Below are 16,500 nucleotides of genomic sequence, written 5' to 3'. Positions count from 1 at the left end.
CAGGGTGCATTTCCGAACGCACCCTACATCTAAATGCATTCTACCACACATTTTTAAAACAAATGGTAGTTTAGGTCCGGCTTTAAGTCTGACTATGATAACTGATGATATCCTATCCTATCCTATCAGCTTCGTAATGGCACACCAGTAGTGCAATTGGTTCCAAACTTGCACAGATATAATGCGCGCCCTGGGAAATCCAATAGGCTACATGTCATGCGTTTAACCAGGGGCGTAGCTGACCATTTGGTTGCCCTACTCGGCGTGTTGCCCTACTCGCAGTGCGTATTGCACGTATAGGTAGCGACGGCACTGCGTTTAACTTTAATATTTTCCATTAAACTTTGGTTAAAACTGTAATTTTTGCCCAGTAGAGGGCTACAGCCATAGCATTCTGCGTAGGCGCCACATATTCACGCGTCGTGTGCGGTGCAGGACTCGCGCTTAATAGTAGGGGGTAATACCGTCTGGAACGTTACGCGGCGGATAAAAGCATGAAATTTGGTACACATGTCCCTTGGGTCATCCTAAGACATCCTAGAAGGGGTGCCCAAAAAAATCTTAAACAGGAAGTGAGTTATTGACAAAATTCAAAATGGCCACCTAAACTGTTGATAGTTGACTCAAAAGACACAAAGAATCTCCAAAAAACATAATATTTGGTACACATGTCCCTTGGGTCATCCTAAGACATCCTAGAAGGGGTGCCCAAAAAAATCTTAAACAGGAAGTGAGTTATTGACAAAATAGAAAATGGCCACCTAAACTGTTGACAGTTGACTCAAAAGACAACAAAAGAATCTCCAAAAACCATAATATTTGATACACATGTCCCTTTGGTCATCCTAAGACATCCTAGAAGGGGTGCCCAAAGAAATCTGAAACAGGAAGTAAGTTATTGACAAAATTGAAAATGGCCGCCTAGAGTGTTGTCGATTGACTCAAAAGACACCAAGAATCTCCAAAAATCATAATATTTGGTACACATGTCCATTGGGTCATCCTAATACATCCTAGAAGGGGTGCCCAAAGAAATCTGAAACAGGAAGTAAGTTATTGACAAAATTGAAAATGGCCGCCTAGATTGTTGGCGATTGACTCAAAAGACACCAAGATTCTCCAAAAACCATAATATTTGGTACACGTGTCCCTTGGGTCATCCTAAAACATCCTAGAAGAGGTACCACAAATAATCTGATACAGGAAGTGAGTTATTGACTAAATTGAAAATGGCCACCTACAATGTTGTCGATTTACTCAAAAGACAACTAAATAATCTCATAAAAGCATGAAATTTGGCACACATGTCCCTTGGGTTATCCTAAAACATCCTAGAAGGGGTGCCCAAAATAGTGGGCTATTGTGAGTTATTTACTGAATTGAAAATGGCCACCTAAAGCATGTGATACAAAAGAAAACTGATGGTTCTGTATGGCAAGACAACTGACATTGAAAATGTTAATGATCTAAGGAAGGACCTGTTTGCTCAAAAATGTCTCTCAATGGAAAACATTCCTCCCACACAAGCTGCACTGCTACAACATTCAGATTGAGCAGTTTACCAATCTGGCTTTTGGTCTGAAATATGGACGGATTAAAGTTGCTGATTTGTGGACACTTTTATTCACACTCTTGCCAGAGGCTGCCTCTTTGTTCGAGAAAGACGGTGCCAGGATGCTGGGTTACCTTGCACAGCATTATGTCAATGTGCTGGTAGTTGCGAAATGGCACACAGTTGCTAGAAGAAAATAAATAAGAAGATAGAGTCCAACATAAGCAACAAGATGAGGGCAAAATAACTAAGATGCAGAGAGTAAAATAACAATATGCAGAGTAACATAAGATGCTGAGTAGAGTTAGATGAATAAAGATTCAAAGAGTAAAGTAAAGAAAAGGAAATAAATATGCTGATGTAGTGTAAATTTAAACATAATACGCCAGGTTATACATTCTGCAGTTGTCAACAGTTTAAACATCCATTTAGAATTTCTTCTTATTTCTTCAACATGTATCACCTTTAGAAATAATAGGTAATTTTGGTAATAGGTAATTTTGGATTTTTCCTTTCCTTTCCTTTAAAAAAAGCCTTTAATGGGCACCCCTTCTAAGATGATGAGATACACCCTAAATAGTGCGTGTACAAGATGTGTTGCTTGTATGGAGAGAGTAAAATAACAATATTCAGAGTAAGATAAAGATGCTGAGTAAAATAGATAAAGATATGCAGTTAGATGAATAAAGAAGATTCAAAGAGTAAAGTAAAGAAAAATAAATAAATATGATGATGTAGTGTAAATGTACCAGGTTATACAGACTGCAGTTGTCAACAGTTTAAACAGCCATTTAGAATTTCTTCAACATGGCCCCTTCCTAAAAGGTTTAATAAACAAATGCAAACAAACAAATAATCCCTTTTAGGAACGAGCACTATACGCTTTTATGATGTCTCTGCTTTAGGCGGTTATTTTGAATTTAGCAAAAAACTCACTTTTCATCTGTCAACAGTGTAGGGTAAGCGGCCATTTTAAATTTAGTCAATAACTCACTTTCTGTTTCGGATTCCTTTAGGCACCCCTTCTAGGATGTCTTAGGATGACACAAGGGACATGTGTGTCTCTTGTATGCTTTTTGGAGATTCTTTAGTTGTCTTTGAGACTATCGATAATACTGTAGGCAGCCATTTTCAATTTTGTCAATAACTCACTTCCTGTTTCGGATTCCTTTGGGCACCCCTTCTAGGATGTCTTTGGATGATGCAAGGGACATATGTGCTGAATTGTATGCTTCTATGAGATTCTATAGGCTTTTTGAGCCAATCACAAATAACACTGTAGGCGGCCATTTTCAATTTTGTCAATAATTCACTTCCTGTTCATGATTGTTTTTGGCACCCCTTCTAGGATGTCTTGGGGTGACCCAAGGGACATGTGTGCCAAATTGTATGCTTTTTGGAGATTACTTTGGTGTATTTTGAGTCAACTGTCAACAGTTTAGGTGGCCATTTTGAATCTTTTACATAACTCACTTCCTGTTAAAGATTTTTTTGGGCACCCCTTCTAGGATGATTTAGGATGACCCAAGGGACATCTGTACCAAATTTCATGCTTGTATCGAGTGTATCGATTGTCATGCTTGTATCGATTGTATCGCGTAACGATTTGGCCATTTTTTGACGATAGGAGCTGTGCCCCAATAGAGGGCTTATCTCTGGTCATATGAAGATTTTTACAATATATTATCTATTGGTAATCATTCATATGGTCTTTTAAAAGTTTTTAAAAACAATTGTATATTTTTGGCATTGACAATATATCACTCAGAAAGGGATTAATGTGGAAGGTCATCTCATTCCGAGTGGTTTTTAAGTACATTTTTGGCATTTAAAGTTGTTTAAAACATATTTAAGACATTTGTCAGGGGTTCTTTTTGCCAAATCCTTTAATATTAGTCTAATAACTATAAATGTGAAGGTTATACTTGGCACAATCAGTAAAAATTTCAGAATTATATCAGCTTTAGGTATAATAGGTCATTTCTGGCGGCCATTTTGGATTTTCCCCTAAAAAAAGCCTTTAATGTGTTTAAAAATTTGGGCACCCCTTCTGAGATGGTGAGATACACCCTAAAGAGTGCGTGTACCAAATGTGGTGCTTTTATCCACCGCGTAACGATTTTAGCCATTTCATGACGGTATTACCCCCTACTATAAGCATTTCACTGCTGTGTGTTGACTACAAATAAGGCAACAAGACAAGTGGACAGGAGAAGGCCTGTTTTCTGCTCAAATAAATCATGCCACGGACGGTCAACAGTCAACACACTACCTTATCTAAGCACCATAGGCCTATGCGCAACGATGCTGTCCAATATGTGTCCTGTCGCGTCCCACAATGAGTGCATATGCGGTGTATCGGCGTACCATGTTCCGCGCCCAACGGACAGCCAACGGGACAGCGTAGAAAATAGACGCTGCGCAGACCGTGTGTTCCACCGTTTTAGTGCTCCTTCTTAGCAGCCTTTCCTTCTAAAATGTGACGCTTTTTCCGCGATAGTTAAGTTTTCTTTTACATTCTCCCCGTCGCTTGATGACCCCCCCCCCCCCCCCCCCCCAAGCTTGGTGCCCTGTGCTGCAGCACCTAAGGCATTCGCATGAAGCCGGGCCGGCCCTGGTCGGATTGGCGGTGCGATATGTATGTGTGTGTAATAGTATATATACTATATATTATATAGTATAGTATAGTATAGTATAGTATAGTATAGTAGTATAGTTTCATTATATAGATATTCCACTGATATTCCAGGTCACCTCACCTATATGGGCCTCAATGAAGTAGACATATATAGGCTTAAGTTCGGGAATATTTCTATATCTATACTTGTTTGCATTTTTATCAACTCTGCATTTAGGTGTGGCTGTGGGTACTTCTAGCAGTACCCACAGCTAGAGATACTGCTGGGAATCAGGAGGTCGCTGGTTTGAGCCTATAGGCTCACCCTTGTCCATTGTGCTGAAGTGTCCCTGAGCTTAAGACACTTAACCCCTAGTCTCTCTCTCTCTCTCTCTCTCTCTCTCTCTCTCTCTCAGACAGACAGACAGACTGTTGACTCGGGTCAATTAATCAAAGGAAAAGAGGGTGCTGTTTTTCCTTAATTTATTTCCCAGATTGCTGAACCCCAAACCACTGCTCCTAATGGTTAGGTTTGGTACACACCACCAGAGCCATCTAATAGAAGAGTTACGATATTGAGGGGGCAGAAACCGAGCACTCGAGCGCTGTTCATGCAGCCTGAACTGAGACAAGCTGGAGTTGTCGCAAATAATAGCTATTTTAAGCATGTGTGCAACATGACAACTGTTTTAAAGTATTGTACAGTAACAACTAAAGTCTCTTTAATGTTTATGTTGTACTATTACTACAAAACAATCTAAAATAAAGGGGATTTAAGATCATTAAAGCTGGCTGTTGCCTGAGTCCAATGCATTATTTTCTGCCTACTTCCGGTCCAGGACTTGTCCCAGTTGGTTGTCCCCATTCTCAATAGAAGTCTATGTAGGAGAGCCGCCATTGGACTGAAGCCCCATGAAGTGAACACAGTTTGCGTAACTCTGTCTTACTCTAAGGCTCTGGTACACACATGCCTCAAATAAATTCCACTGATCCTCAGAGCACCATAATTGAGATCGATTTTTAAACATTTGTTTGAATTTTCTTATAGGCTTATTATTATGTAATGTCATGTAATGCAATTTGTGTACACGAAGAGTAGCTTATATGAATGAAATAATGAAATAAGCAATAAACAATAAACTAGGCCAATCACATCCAGATATCAACAATTGCGACATTTTCCATGATGCCCATTATTTTAATATACCACAATATATGCAACAATTATCATTGTGATATAGGCTAGTTATAGGATGAATTGAACAAGGTGGACCCTCTTGTAAACAAGTGTATAGACCCAATAAAGTGTATAGTACTTTATTGGGTCGTCCACTCACAGTTAACAGTCTTTTGTATTGAGTTGTACTTGAAATGTACTGTAATTCTGCAAACTGTTAATAAATACTTCAATCAATCAATCAATCAATATTGTTATAACCATTAAATAATTTGAGATCATGTTGAAAGAAAAAAAATATTTTCAACCTCAAAAGAATAACGATATAGAATAGGATATATACTAGTCATATAGCTTTTTCTTTTGGCTTGTATATAGTTCCTCGCTCCACCCCCCCCCCCCCCCCCCCCCTTTTCAATCATCCATTCATTCCTAGAAAGAGGAGGGGGTGTAGGGGGGGGGGGTGTAGAGGTCTAGACTTGTCGCTGTTGCTGAGGGTAAACATTGCCACAGTGGGCAGCATCCGGAACGCTTCCCCCTCACAAGGTCGTCAATTATGTATTCAGAGACGGTGTGAAAGTTGAGTCCTCCCCTATCACTAATGTAACTAACTGGGCTAACTGCACTGATGCTGCGGGCGCGCACGGCCGCACGCACACACACACACGCACGCACGCACGCACACACACACACACACACACACACACACACACACACACACACACACACTTGCTATTATGAAACAGAATATAATGTTAATGATGCAATAGAGAGATTTTGTCATACAAGGAGAGAGTAGCCACCCACCACTATACCCTAGTGCAGTGAGTGTGTGCGTGCGTGTGTGTGTGTGTGTGTGTGTGTGTGTGTGTGCGTGTAGTGACCACGGTGCCGCGTGCGTACGACCGACATCTGCCCTCCTCCTCCCTCTCTCTCTCCCTCCCTCCCTCCATCTCTCCCTCTCTCTCCCTCCCTCCCTGGATGCCAGGCTCTCTCTCTCTCCCTCCCTCCCTCTCTCTCTCTCTCTCTCCCTCCCAGCCTGCCTCTCTCTCTCCCTCCCTGGCTGCCAGGCTCTCTCTCCCTCCCTCCCTCTCTCCCTCCCTCCCTCCCAGCCTGCCTCTCTCTCCCTCCCCTCCTGTAGTGACAGTATGATCCGGGGCTGTGCAGACATGGAGGAGGCCCGAGTAACGAGCCAGGCCCCATTCTGACACATCCACGCTCGGCTAACGGGAGAGCACCGCACCGGACCCTCTTCTTTCGGAACTATTCCCGGACTACCCGAACATTCTCCGTAAGGAAATACAAATGTGGTTTTATCCAGCATTGGGGGGACGAGACCAGGGAGAGGACCAAATAAGAGGGAGATCCATTTCGGGTTCTCTCTGTTGATTCAACGCAGCCGCCATTTTGTTGACAGTTCGTGTGTGTGTGTATGTGTGTATGTATGTGTGTGTTTTTTTTTATACACACGCTGCTTTGCATCTGTTATTTTTTATTTTAACAGAAACGTCAATAGCGTTATAATTACCATCACCGATCCCCACACGTCGCTTTGATCTCTAGGTCTGTGTCGGGGTTTTGGTTTATTTTAGAAGTATAACGTCTTTGTGATTGTAGCCTCTGATCGCTAATATGTGACTGCTAAAACAATATCGCGTCCCTGTTTTATTTATATAACGGCTCGTTTTTACAACGTTGGTTGTAAGTGGATTTTATACGAGAAAAAAAACGACGTGAACGTTGTTTTGTAAACCTGGAAAAAAATCACGTCAACGGCGAATTTTCCCAGTTTAAAAAAATAACGTTGGAGAAGAAAAAAAATGTGCCGCGCGGCGTTCGTATATACGACGAAGTATAAACGTTAGCCGTTCGTTAGCTGTGCTGCTACAGTAATGTATATACTGTAAACTGCTATGTTTTATAGCCTAAATGTTTCCTATGCTGATAGATAGATCAAATATATCTTATCCGAGAATAGTTCCATCTGAGATAAACGTGGCTACATAAACATGATACGTTGTGGCGAGTTGTATAGTCATTGATGATACGATGTGGCTACAATGTGTCTTTTATAATGGATGGGACCCGATGGTAGTAGCGGTTACAACATAAACATCAACTTGGATACATGTACTGTTATACTTTCTCTTCTCAATAAACTGTAATTATTCCATTTCTAGGGACAACGTGTATAGAGGAATGCCACGGATAGTGTTGTTGTTGACGCTTCGCATTTGCGCCACATCCGAAAAAACTTTGTTTTCTGCAGGGATTTAAAAAAATAAACTAAAATGAATCAATAATAAAAGCTATTTGTGCCCCCCCCCCCCCTCTCCGGTTCGGAGGTTATACGGTGTTTTAGTTCATTACCTTGTTATAACACCCGAGTTTAATTTATTTAATTCCGTAATAACGCTCCACTTGCACACGTAAAGATGTCCTATAAAAGTGACTATACGTACATCATCATGGCCATTATGGGTGATAATAGTGATAATGGTAGGCTTGGTGAACATCTGAGTTGAACATTCATTCACATATCTGATTTATTTTCCTCCCACCGTTTTACTTTCCCCCTTTTTTTTGGCACATCAGCACTTGGAATATAAAAGCATGTGTGTCCACCATGTTGATACGCACGGAGGAAGGATACAAAGTCAAATAATGATGTGAGCACCATTTCTGGGTGGACAAAAAATACCAAGGTGAGTAAATAATATTGATAAAACTTAATTAATGCATTTTCTTTTGACCGATTCTTGTGAATTATTGCTGCTCCAATAGGCTGCAACACCAGTTAGGTGATTCACACAACCCATTGATCGCATTTTGACAGCTTCCACACCCTATATCTGCTGAGGTGATTGTTCTTAAACACATTGATTGTATTATTATTACTACTACATGCATTCAGTATAGCCTATATCCCAAATTTCGCTTTAAAAAAAAAAAAACTCGTTGTAGGGGATTTCGATAATAATAGCTCTTGTCTAATCATCAGTGTGATATGGCTACACTGTATAATACATTAGTAATGCCAGAGTAAGCACGTCGGTATAATTAACAACACTTATAGTAAAGGAGTTTTATAATCTCTCCTGACGGGCATGAAAGGTGTGTGTTGATTGTGGTGTTGTAAGATCCGAAAGTAGATTGTATCATGTCTTCAACCGCAAACACCACCTGTCTGTCTGTCAGTGAATGATTTAGGTAGGAACTAGTCTAGTACAGTAGGCAAGCTTTATGCTGCTGTCAAGAAAAGAAAACTAACATAATTCAGCCTTTCCCATTAATCAAACATTTAGGTCTACAATGATTTTAAAAAATGAGGTCTCTCACTGTTTTTAGGTTAATTCAGCGACTGGATTGTTGAGCCAATTTATAAGATTCCTCCTAAATCAGGACATGCGGTACATTCACTGTCATCCACAATGGGATGCTCTGATTGATTGATTGACTGACACCTGTCATTCTAGCTTTGCGAGAGAGAGAAACCTGCACCATTGTGTGTTCGGAAGCTATGTGGATACAGCAGCATGATCATTATGCAAGCTAACAGGAGTGAAGGAATTTGGTGCCCCCCCCCCCCCCCCCCCCCCACACACACGCACACACACACACAGTCCATGCTCATGAGAAAGAGTATGTGAGTGAGTGGGCGAGGAGGACGGGTGGGTATATACGTAGTGCGCAAATGAAATCAGTTTCAGTAGGGTTTTGAAGCCTGCCAGCCCCTCATATGAATACCGTGGGGGGTGGGGTCGATAATATACACTGACTCACTCCGCTCTAGCCAAGGGGAAACCAGCAGTTATGAACAACATGTGCCAAAGTAAGGAGGGGAGTGAAAGTCAGGAGGGAGTTTTTAAGGGGAGGAGAAAAATGGAAAGGGGGGGGGCCCGGGAAGTTGTTTACTACGTTCCAGGCAGCCTCGGTTCCACCGTTTCGACATAAAGTCATCGTTTTGTTTTTGGTCCGCCCTTCATTTCAAAAGAACACATTTAGTTTTCTTGTGTCATTTTTTCCCCCCCGGTCTTAATAATAGTCCCCTTTTTCCAGGTTACAATTTTGCCTATAGTGGCTGACAGCTGTTGAGCTATGTGAGTGATTGTCTGTCCGAAGCGACCGAAACGTCGACCTAATAAAGAGCAACATCTTGGCAAGTGTCTTGACAGTGTCAGCGGGACCTTTTCTTAGTTTTTTCAAAGATACCCTTTTTTAATATATGCTCTATTGCCCTATACGCACCTGTCACTAGCCTTCTGAGGTGTGCATTGGCCTTGGTATCGGGTACGGTCGCCCCCTAAACCATCTCGCCCCTCGATCTTTCCGCCGACCTCACGCCGGCCGCTCGGTCCGACGGTTCTTGTATTCTTTATTTTGTTTTACTGAGAATAAGGTTAGAAATACTTTTAGGGAGAGGCATAGTTTTACCGGGGTTTAGTTTAGGTATAGGGTTAGGTTTAGACATATAGTTTTACTGGGGTTAAGGTTAGGAATAAGGTTAGGTTTAGACATATAGTTTTACTGGGGTTAAGGTTAGGAATAAGGTTAGGTTTAGACATATAGTTTTACTGGGGTTAAGGTTAGGAATACGGTTAGGTTTAACCGTTTAAGCATAATTGACTTAGGTTACTTTAGGAATACCAGGCCGCGCATGCCGTTCCACCGGCCTGTACGCCCGGGGCGAGTTGATAAAGGGGGCGAGTTGTTTGGAATTCTTGGCCTTTTGCTAAAAAAAAACTTGCTGTGAGAAACATGACTGATTGAACTATAGCCCCCCCCCTCCCCCTCCCCTGGCTGCAGGCAGGAGGAGCATATTGTGTAGGATCATAAACCTGCAGCGTTGCATTTAGGAGTAAAACGTCTAATGTATAATAATGAGTCGTTAACGACTATGACTGTACACATCCTTTCCAAAGCCAAAAAGTAACCCGATGCCAAGAAGATGCTCTCATCTGCGGGTTTATCAACAACATCCTCTTAACCCATTTAGGCCCGAGGCCGCATCAGTGTCACCTTTATAGCCTTTAACCACTTTAACCATTATTTTAAACTTTACCTCTTGGAAAAATAGCAGATCTACAAGCTCTCGGTGCCGCGCTACGAGCTTGTAGATCTGCTATTTTTTTGAAAAATCGTGGAAATGTGCGCAAATCTTTGAATATATATTCTTTCACAGTGAACGTTTTTCACTCAAATATTTGCTTCTGGGAGCTCTCTGGAATAACATATTTCCAGATGGGGGGGGGGGGGGGGTCCACGGTCAAATACATAATCATTCTGGGGGTCCTTGACATGAAAAAGGTTGAGCACGCAGCACCACTGATATAGAAACATGGGGTTTTTCAGAAAACTGTCAAATGTTTTGTAGAATCTGGTCTCAGCAGGTCTACGTGGGTTAACTATCGCTTTCAGAACGGAAAGAGATGCAAGCTGGCCATCAGATCGTTTACAGGAGAACAAGTGCCTCTAATTGGTTTGACTTGGCCCTGCTAGACGTATGGAGTGAGAGAGAGAGAGAGAGGTTCTGACTCACAGCGAGGCTCTGCTGTAACCTGGTGTCATGCCTCACTGGGCTCTTAGCACAGCTTCGTTGCTCTACCAGAGCCATCTAATAGAAGAGTTACGATATTGAGGGGGCAGAAACGGAGCGCTCGAGCGCTGTTTGTCAATGTTCATGCAGCCTGAACTGAGCCAAGCTGGAGTTGGGAAATACATTGTTTTCAACGAGGGCGGTGCAAATAGTTGCTATATAATTGCATGTGTGCAACATGATAACTGTTTTAAAAGTATTGTACAGTAACAACTAAAGTTTTTTTGCGGCTTTAGCCTTTATTTTATATTTTTTATAGAGGGACAGACAGTAGGCTGACAGGAAATGGGGGAGAGAGATGGGGGAGTGATACGTAGTAAAGGCCGTCGGGATCGGGAGTCGAACCCGCGGCACACTGCCAGGCTCGGGCTACCGGCCAAGGAGCCTGGACCGCTGAGCCACGGCTCAGGCCACAACTCTCTTTAATGTTTACGTTGTACTATTACTACAAAACAATCTTAAATAAAGGGATTTAAGATCATTAAAGCTGAGCTGTTGCTGTTGTTGAGTCCCAATGCATTTCTGCCTATACTTCCGGTCCAGGACTTGTCCCAGTTGGTTGTCCCCATTCTCAATAGAAGTCTATGTAGGAGAGCCTCCATTGGACTGAAGCCCCATGAAGTGACCAATAGAAGTCTATGTAGGAGAGCCTCCATTGGACTGAAGCCCCATGAAGTGACCAATAGAAGTCTATGTAGGAGAGCCGCCATTGGACTGAAGCCCCATGAAGTGACCAATAGAAGTCTATGTAGGAGAGCCGCCATTGGACTGAAGCCCCATGAAGTGACCAATAGAAGTCTATGTAGGAGAGCCGCCATTGGACTGAAGCCCCATGAAGTGAACACAGTTTGCGTAACTCTGTCTATATCTAAGGCTCTGGTTGCTACTACAGAAGCTTCTGTTTGGTCCCATGCTGTCGTTAGACCAGCAGACCTTTTCAATGTCAAGGACCCTCAAATTGACACTAATTAGCCCGCGGACCCCCCATTTAATGTAATTTCTCTCTCTGGGACCCCCGATTTATATTGTAAAATCAATGTTAATGTAACTCTGAGAGTGTACAAATGGACCTTTTAGCGTCCATTTGGTTCCATTTTTACAGACCCATAAGGGCCCATTTGGTTCCAAACTATCATTTAGCTGGGTACCCCCTGGAACTCCCTCAAGGACCCCTGGGGGTCCCCGGACCCCACTTTGGGAACCGTTGATCTAGGGCTCCACAATTATAGCTAAAATTATGGTCCTATTCATTTTTGTTTCATATCTAATTATAATTATTAATCAGTTAATGCTGGCGGTAAGTTTTAGTGTAAAAAAAAAAATCACACCTATGTGAAGTGAGGGGCGCTCTTATCATCATACGTCATCATCTCATTCCGGCCAATCACATCCCATGTCCAGCTTTTAACACAATCAGCGCCGGGACTTCTTTCAAAATAGAAGCTTGGGGTGCCGGGAAGATATGGCCGCTTTTACTCTGTAAACCCCCCTCCTCCCCCTTCAGTTTCAGTTCCGGACAAAAACCGGGAGAAATATTTTTGCTTGCTTTACCTCCCTAAGATTACGATAAAGTCGCTGATGATCGCTCGCTTCATATTTTGAACGAGAGGCATGTTGAAGTCAGAAATGAAGACCTTAGTATATCCATCTGGTCAAAACCACGGAGAGCTCCTTAGATTACGCGCACCAAGCCTTTCTTTGTGAACGGTAAACAGGGATAGTGAACGACAACGCACATGCGCGAAAGAGCAAGGAGTATGGTGCAGAAGGAGAGGCCAACTAAAAAAAAAATCAGAATATTTTTCTATCTAATTTTATATCAATGAAAATGCACTCACGTCCTCGCAACCCGTCGGTTGGATTAGTTATGACGTTCCCACACGCCGTACGGTCTAAATGGGTTAATGTTTGTGTTTACACAAACACTCAAAGCTGGCCTTTCATTATCAATGGCATTTAATGTTTGTTAGGACAAAGTTTGTGTTTACACGCACACTAAAAGCTGGACATAGGAGGGACTAGCGCCCCTCAAGTATGTTTAACCCATTCAGGGTGCAGGGAGGAACCCCTTTTGGTGTTTTAAGCATTATTTTAAATTTTAGCTATTGAAAAATAGCAGACCTTGGATAGGTCTGCTATTTTTGAAAAATCATGAAAATGTGGAGTAAATCTTTGAATATTCTTTCAGAGCGAATGTTTTCAACTCATATCTTTGCTTCTAGGGGGGGGGGGGGGCTGGAACGACATATTTTGAGACGCGGCCAAATACATATATAGTTTTGGGGGTCCTTGACATGAAAAAGTTTGAGAACCACTGACATAGGGTCATAGGGTGACATAGGGTTTTTTCAGAAAACTGTCAGGATTTCGAAGACATTTTTTTTATAGAATTTGTCAGGTCTAAATGGGTTAACATTTCCATAATGTTTGTGTTGCTTGTCGTGTCATATCGTTGGTCAAGCAGCCTCTGTGATCTTGTTCTGCCGTTAAGAGGGCACTTTTGAACAAAAATAGCCAAAATAGTTGAGAGCTTGTAGATCAGCTATTTTCGGGGCGCAACCCAGCGCTCTTTAGCTAGTGTAGATGCGGTGTGTAACGACATGGATTTCAGAACAAATGTGTTCAACGCAAAATGCTGCGTTCCAAGTTCAGGAGACTTCGGAAAAAAAGCAATTCTCCTGAATGCTGCCTTCCGGCATGGCATGGAAAGGAGTGTCATTTGCATCTCTTTCACCATGTAGTGAATGCTGCATTCGTGGTCTAGTGGAAAGGGCAGTTGTTTTACAGACAGGGTAAAAGGGCTGGGGCTGAAGCCCCCTTTGATGTCTACGTGTGCATGTCCTGGTTAGTCTGATGATGGAGAAATGAGTTGACCCTTGTGTACTTACTGGTGAGGAGATGACGAGGTCAATGGTGCAACATTTCTCAAATGAGGTGTTTGGAATTAATTGCCATGTTTGACTTGACATAATTGTGAAACTTAAAGCTGCCATAAGCAATAATATGTCAAAATTGTAATGACCTTTTTATATTTTTTTGGTATTCAGACAGCCAGCAATGGGTAGAACGCTCCCAAAAAAAATGTAGTCTCTGTGACACATCTAGGGATCCGCAATCTGCATTCAAAGATGTTCCTAGAAGCTTTGTCATTGGTCGGAAAAAAACCCGGTCGCAATGACTAACCAATCAGGAAGCAGACAGGCAAATCGACCGATGACAAAGCTTCTAGGAAAATCTTTGAATGCAGATTGCGGCCCCTAGATGTGTCACAGAGACTAAATTATTTTTGGGAGCGTTCTACCCATATCTGGCTGTCTGAATACCAAAAAATAAAATAAAAATAAAAAGGTCATTAGAATTTTGACATATTATTGCTTATAGCAGCTTTAACATCATGATTTCTTCTTATTATAATTTTTTGATTTAATTTGTGCAGTGCAGCCAATATTATCCCAGCAGCATCAAGCAGTATCAAAGAACAGGGAGAACATTTGTCACTCAGCAAGAGAAAGCATAGGGTTGAGAGACTAAAGGGAGGAGGAGGAGGAGGAGGAGGAGGAGGAGGAGGAGGGGGTGAAATGTGTTTTCGATTAAAGAAAGGAACACAGCAACTTTTTAGTTTGTCTTCCCTTTCCTCGCTGCTTTCCAAGTCCGGCGATCAGGGGAGGAAAAGGATAGAAATGAAGGCTTAAAGAAAGGGTCGAAAGAACAGAGAGATTGATGGAGTGTCTGCGAGAAGAGGGAGGTGTGATTTGAGCAGGAATGTGTAGCAGAAGGAGGGGGTGGGGGGGGGGGGGGGGGGGGTCTAGAGAGTTTTTTGAAGCGAAATGGAGTGAGTAATTGAAGTAAACATAGAAAAGTGGGCGTGGAACCCCGAGCTTGGACTGGAATTGGTTCAGCAGTTATACTGACTGTGTGGTTCCACAGACGGTCTCTCTACTACCGTACTCTCCCATAATCGCAATCCAAAACAAACAGTTTTCCTAAAGCCTCAGCACACTGCCCGATTCCTTCACTCTCTCTTGCTGCTCCTTAGCTGCTTTGCCATGCAATAACTTGTATATGCCTTTCCAGAGAGGTTCCATTAAGTGGCTCTTTTTTTTAGTGCTTTAGCGCTAATGTAGGGCACATGGAAACCCGCCGGCAGGTTCACTCCCTATCACTCACTCTCAGTCAGTCGGTGGTCACCGAGGAGGAGGAGGAAGAAGGCTGAGAAAAGGCGGCCCCCGGATCCTCTGTCTGTCCCAGAGGACCCCGACGATGTTGCTGAGGTCACAAGTTCTCTGAATCGCCTCCAAATGACTTCACCCGCGCACAGAAAGCACCTGCTCGGGGGCGAAGCCGCATTTAATCACTCTGGGGGGTGGGAGGGAGGGAGGGAGGGAGGGAGGGAGGGAGCTGTGGACGATTTCTTTGAATCGTCGGGGGCTGTTCTCTCTAAGGAACACAATTAAGAAACCGTGCTTGCACTTGGCCGCTGCCACGCTATAGCCAGTGACCGGTTTGGGGCCGATTTGTACAGACTTAGAGATGCATTTTTCGAGAGCAGCAAATGAGGGTCCCTACTGGGGGGGATATGGCTCATTTGGCTGCTTGTATCACGAGAAACCACCCAGGGAGCCAGAGTGTGTTGTACTATGTGTAAGTCATCGTCATCTCGTCGTATAGGCTAGGATTAGTAGCTCTCCAGCGGACACGATACAATTCAATGTGGGACGCATTTATGCAAAACAAAAAGGTGTAATCATATTGAAAGCCACATTTTCAGCGGGGATATTCCCAGGGCCAATCAGACCCTGATAGCAGCGTTAGCGCTGACTGTGCTCACTTAGCTTTGACAGGTAAATGGAACCCCCCTCACCCTGGTATTACCAAGGGGCCAGTGAGGCTATTCAACGTTGAAGCACTGGGCCCTAGTGGTAGGAGGAGGGACTACAGGCGGACCCGTGGATTCACGACCGGGAAACCCCGTGCAGCTGGGCTTTAACATTGAGCGCTCGGTTGCACTTCCGCATTTGACCACCAAAATGTGGTGGTCAAATGCGGAAGTAGACGTTCTGAGACGGTACTTCCGGCAGTCTTCCGGGTGCTTCAAAACGCCACTGAGCAACTTCCACTGACATGAATAGCTGGGGGGGCAGAGCTTCGCGGCAGTTCAGTGAGTCTCTATCCTTTTATATACTCTATGGGTATTACCTCCTATATCCACTAGTGCCAGTGTTGATTTTGTCGACTTAAGACGAAAAATGTTCGTCGACTGCCTTTTTCCACTGATGAAGACTAAATGGAAACTACATGAAACCTAAGCTATGGTGACTAAAACTAAGTTTAAGTGTACTGACAATTTCGTCGACAAATATAAACTAGACTAAAATGTTAGGAAGGGACTAGTGGACAAGAGATCCAGTATAAGTCATTTTACACTTGGTTGCATGCTGAAAATAGCCGATAGCCGAAGCTCACAACGCGTCGCAGTGTAAAATCAGTCATTGCGACGGGCATCAAGGCCCGCCGAAACACGCTCTAGTCGACTAAATCGCCTGTAGATTTAGTCGACT

Source organism: Electrona antarctica (assembly GCF_951216825.1).
Source record: "Electrona antarctica genome assembly, chromosome: 15".
Classification (NCBI taxonomy): Eukaryota; Metazoa; Chordata; class Actinopteri; order Myctophiformes; family Myctophidae; genus Electrona; species Electrona antarctica.
The sequence above is the reverse complement of the archived record's forward strand: the minus strand, read 5'-3'. Positions refer to the sequence as shown.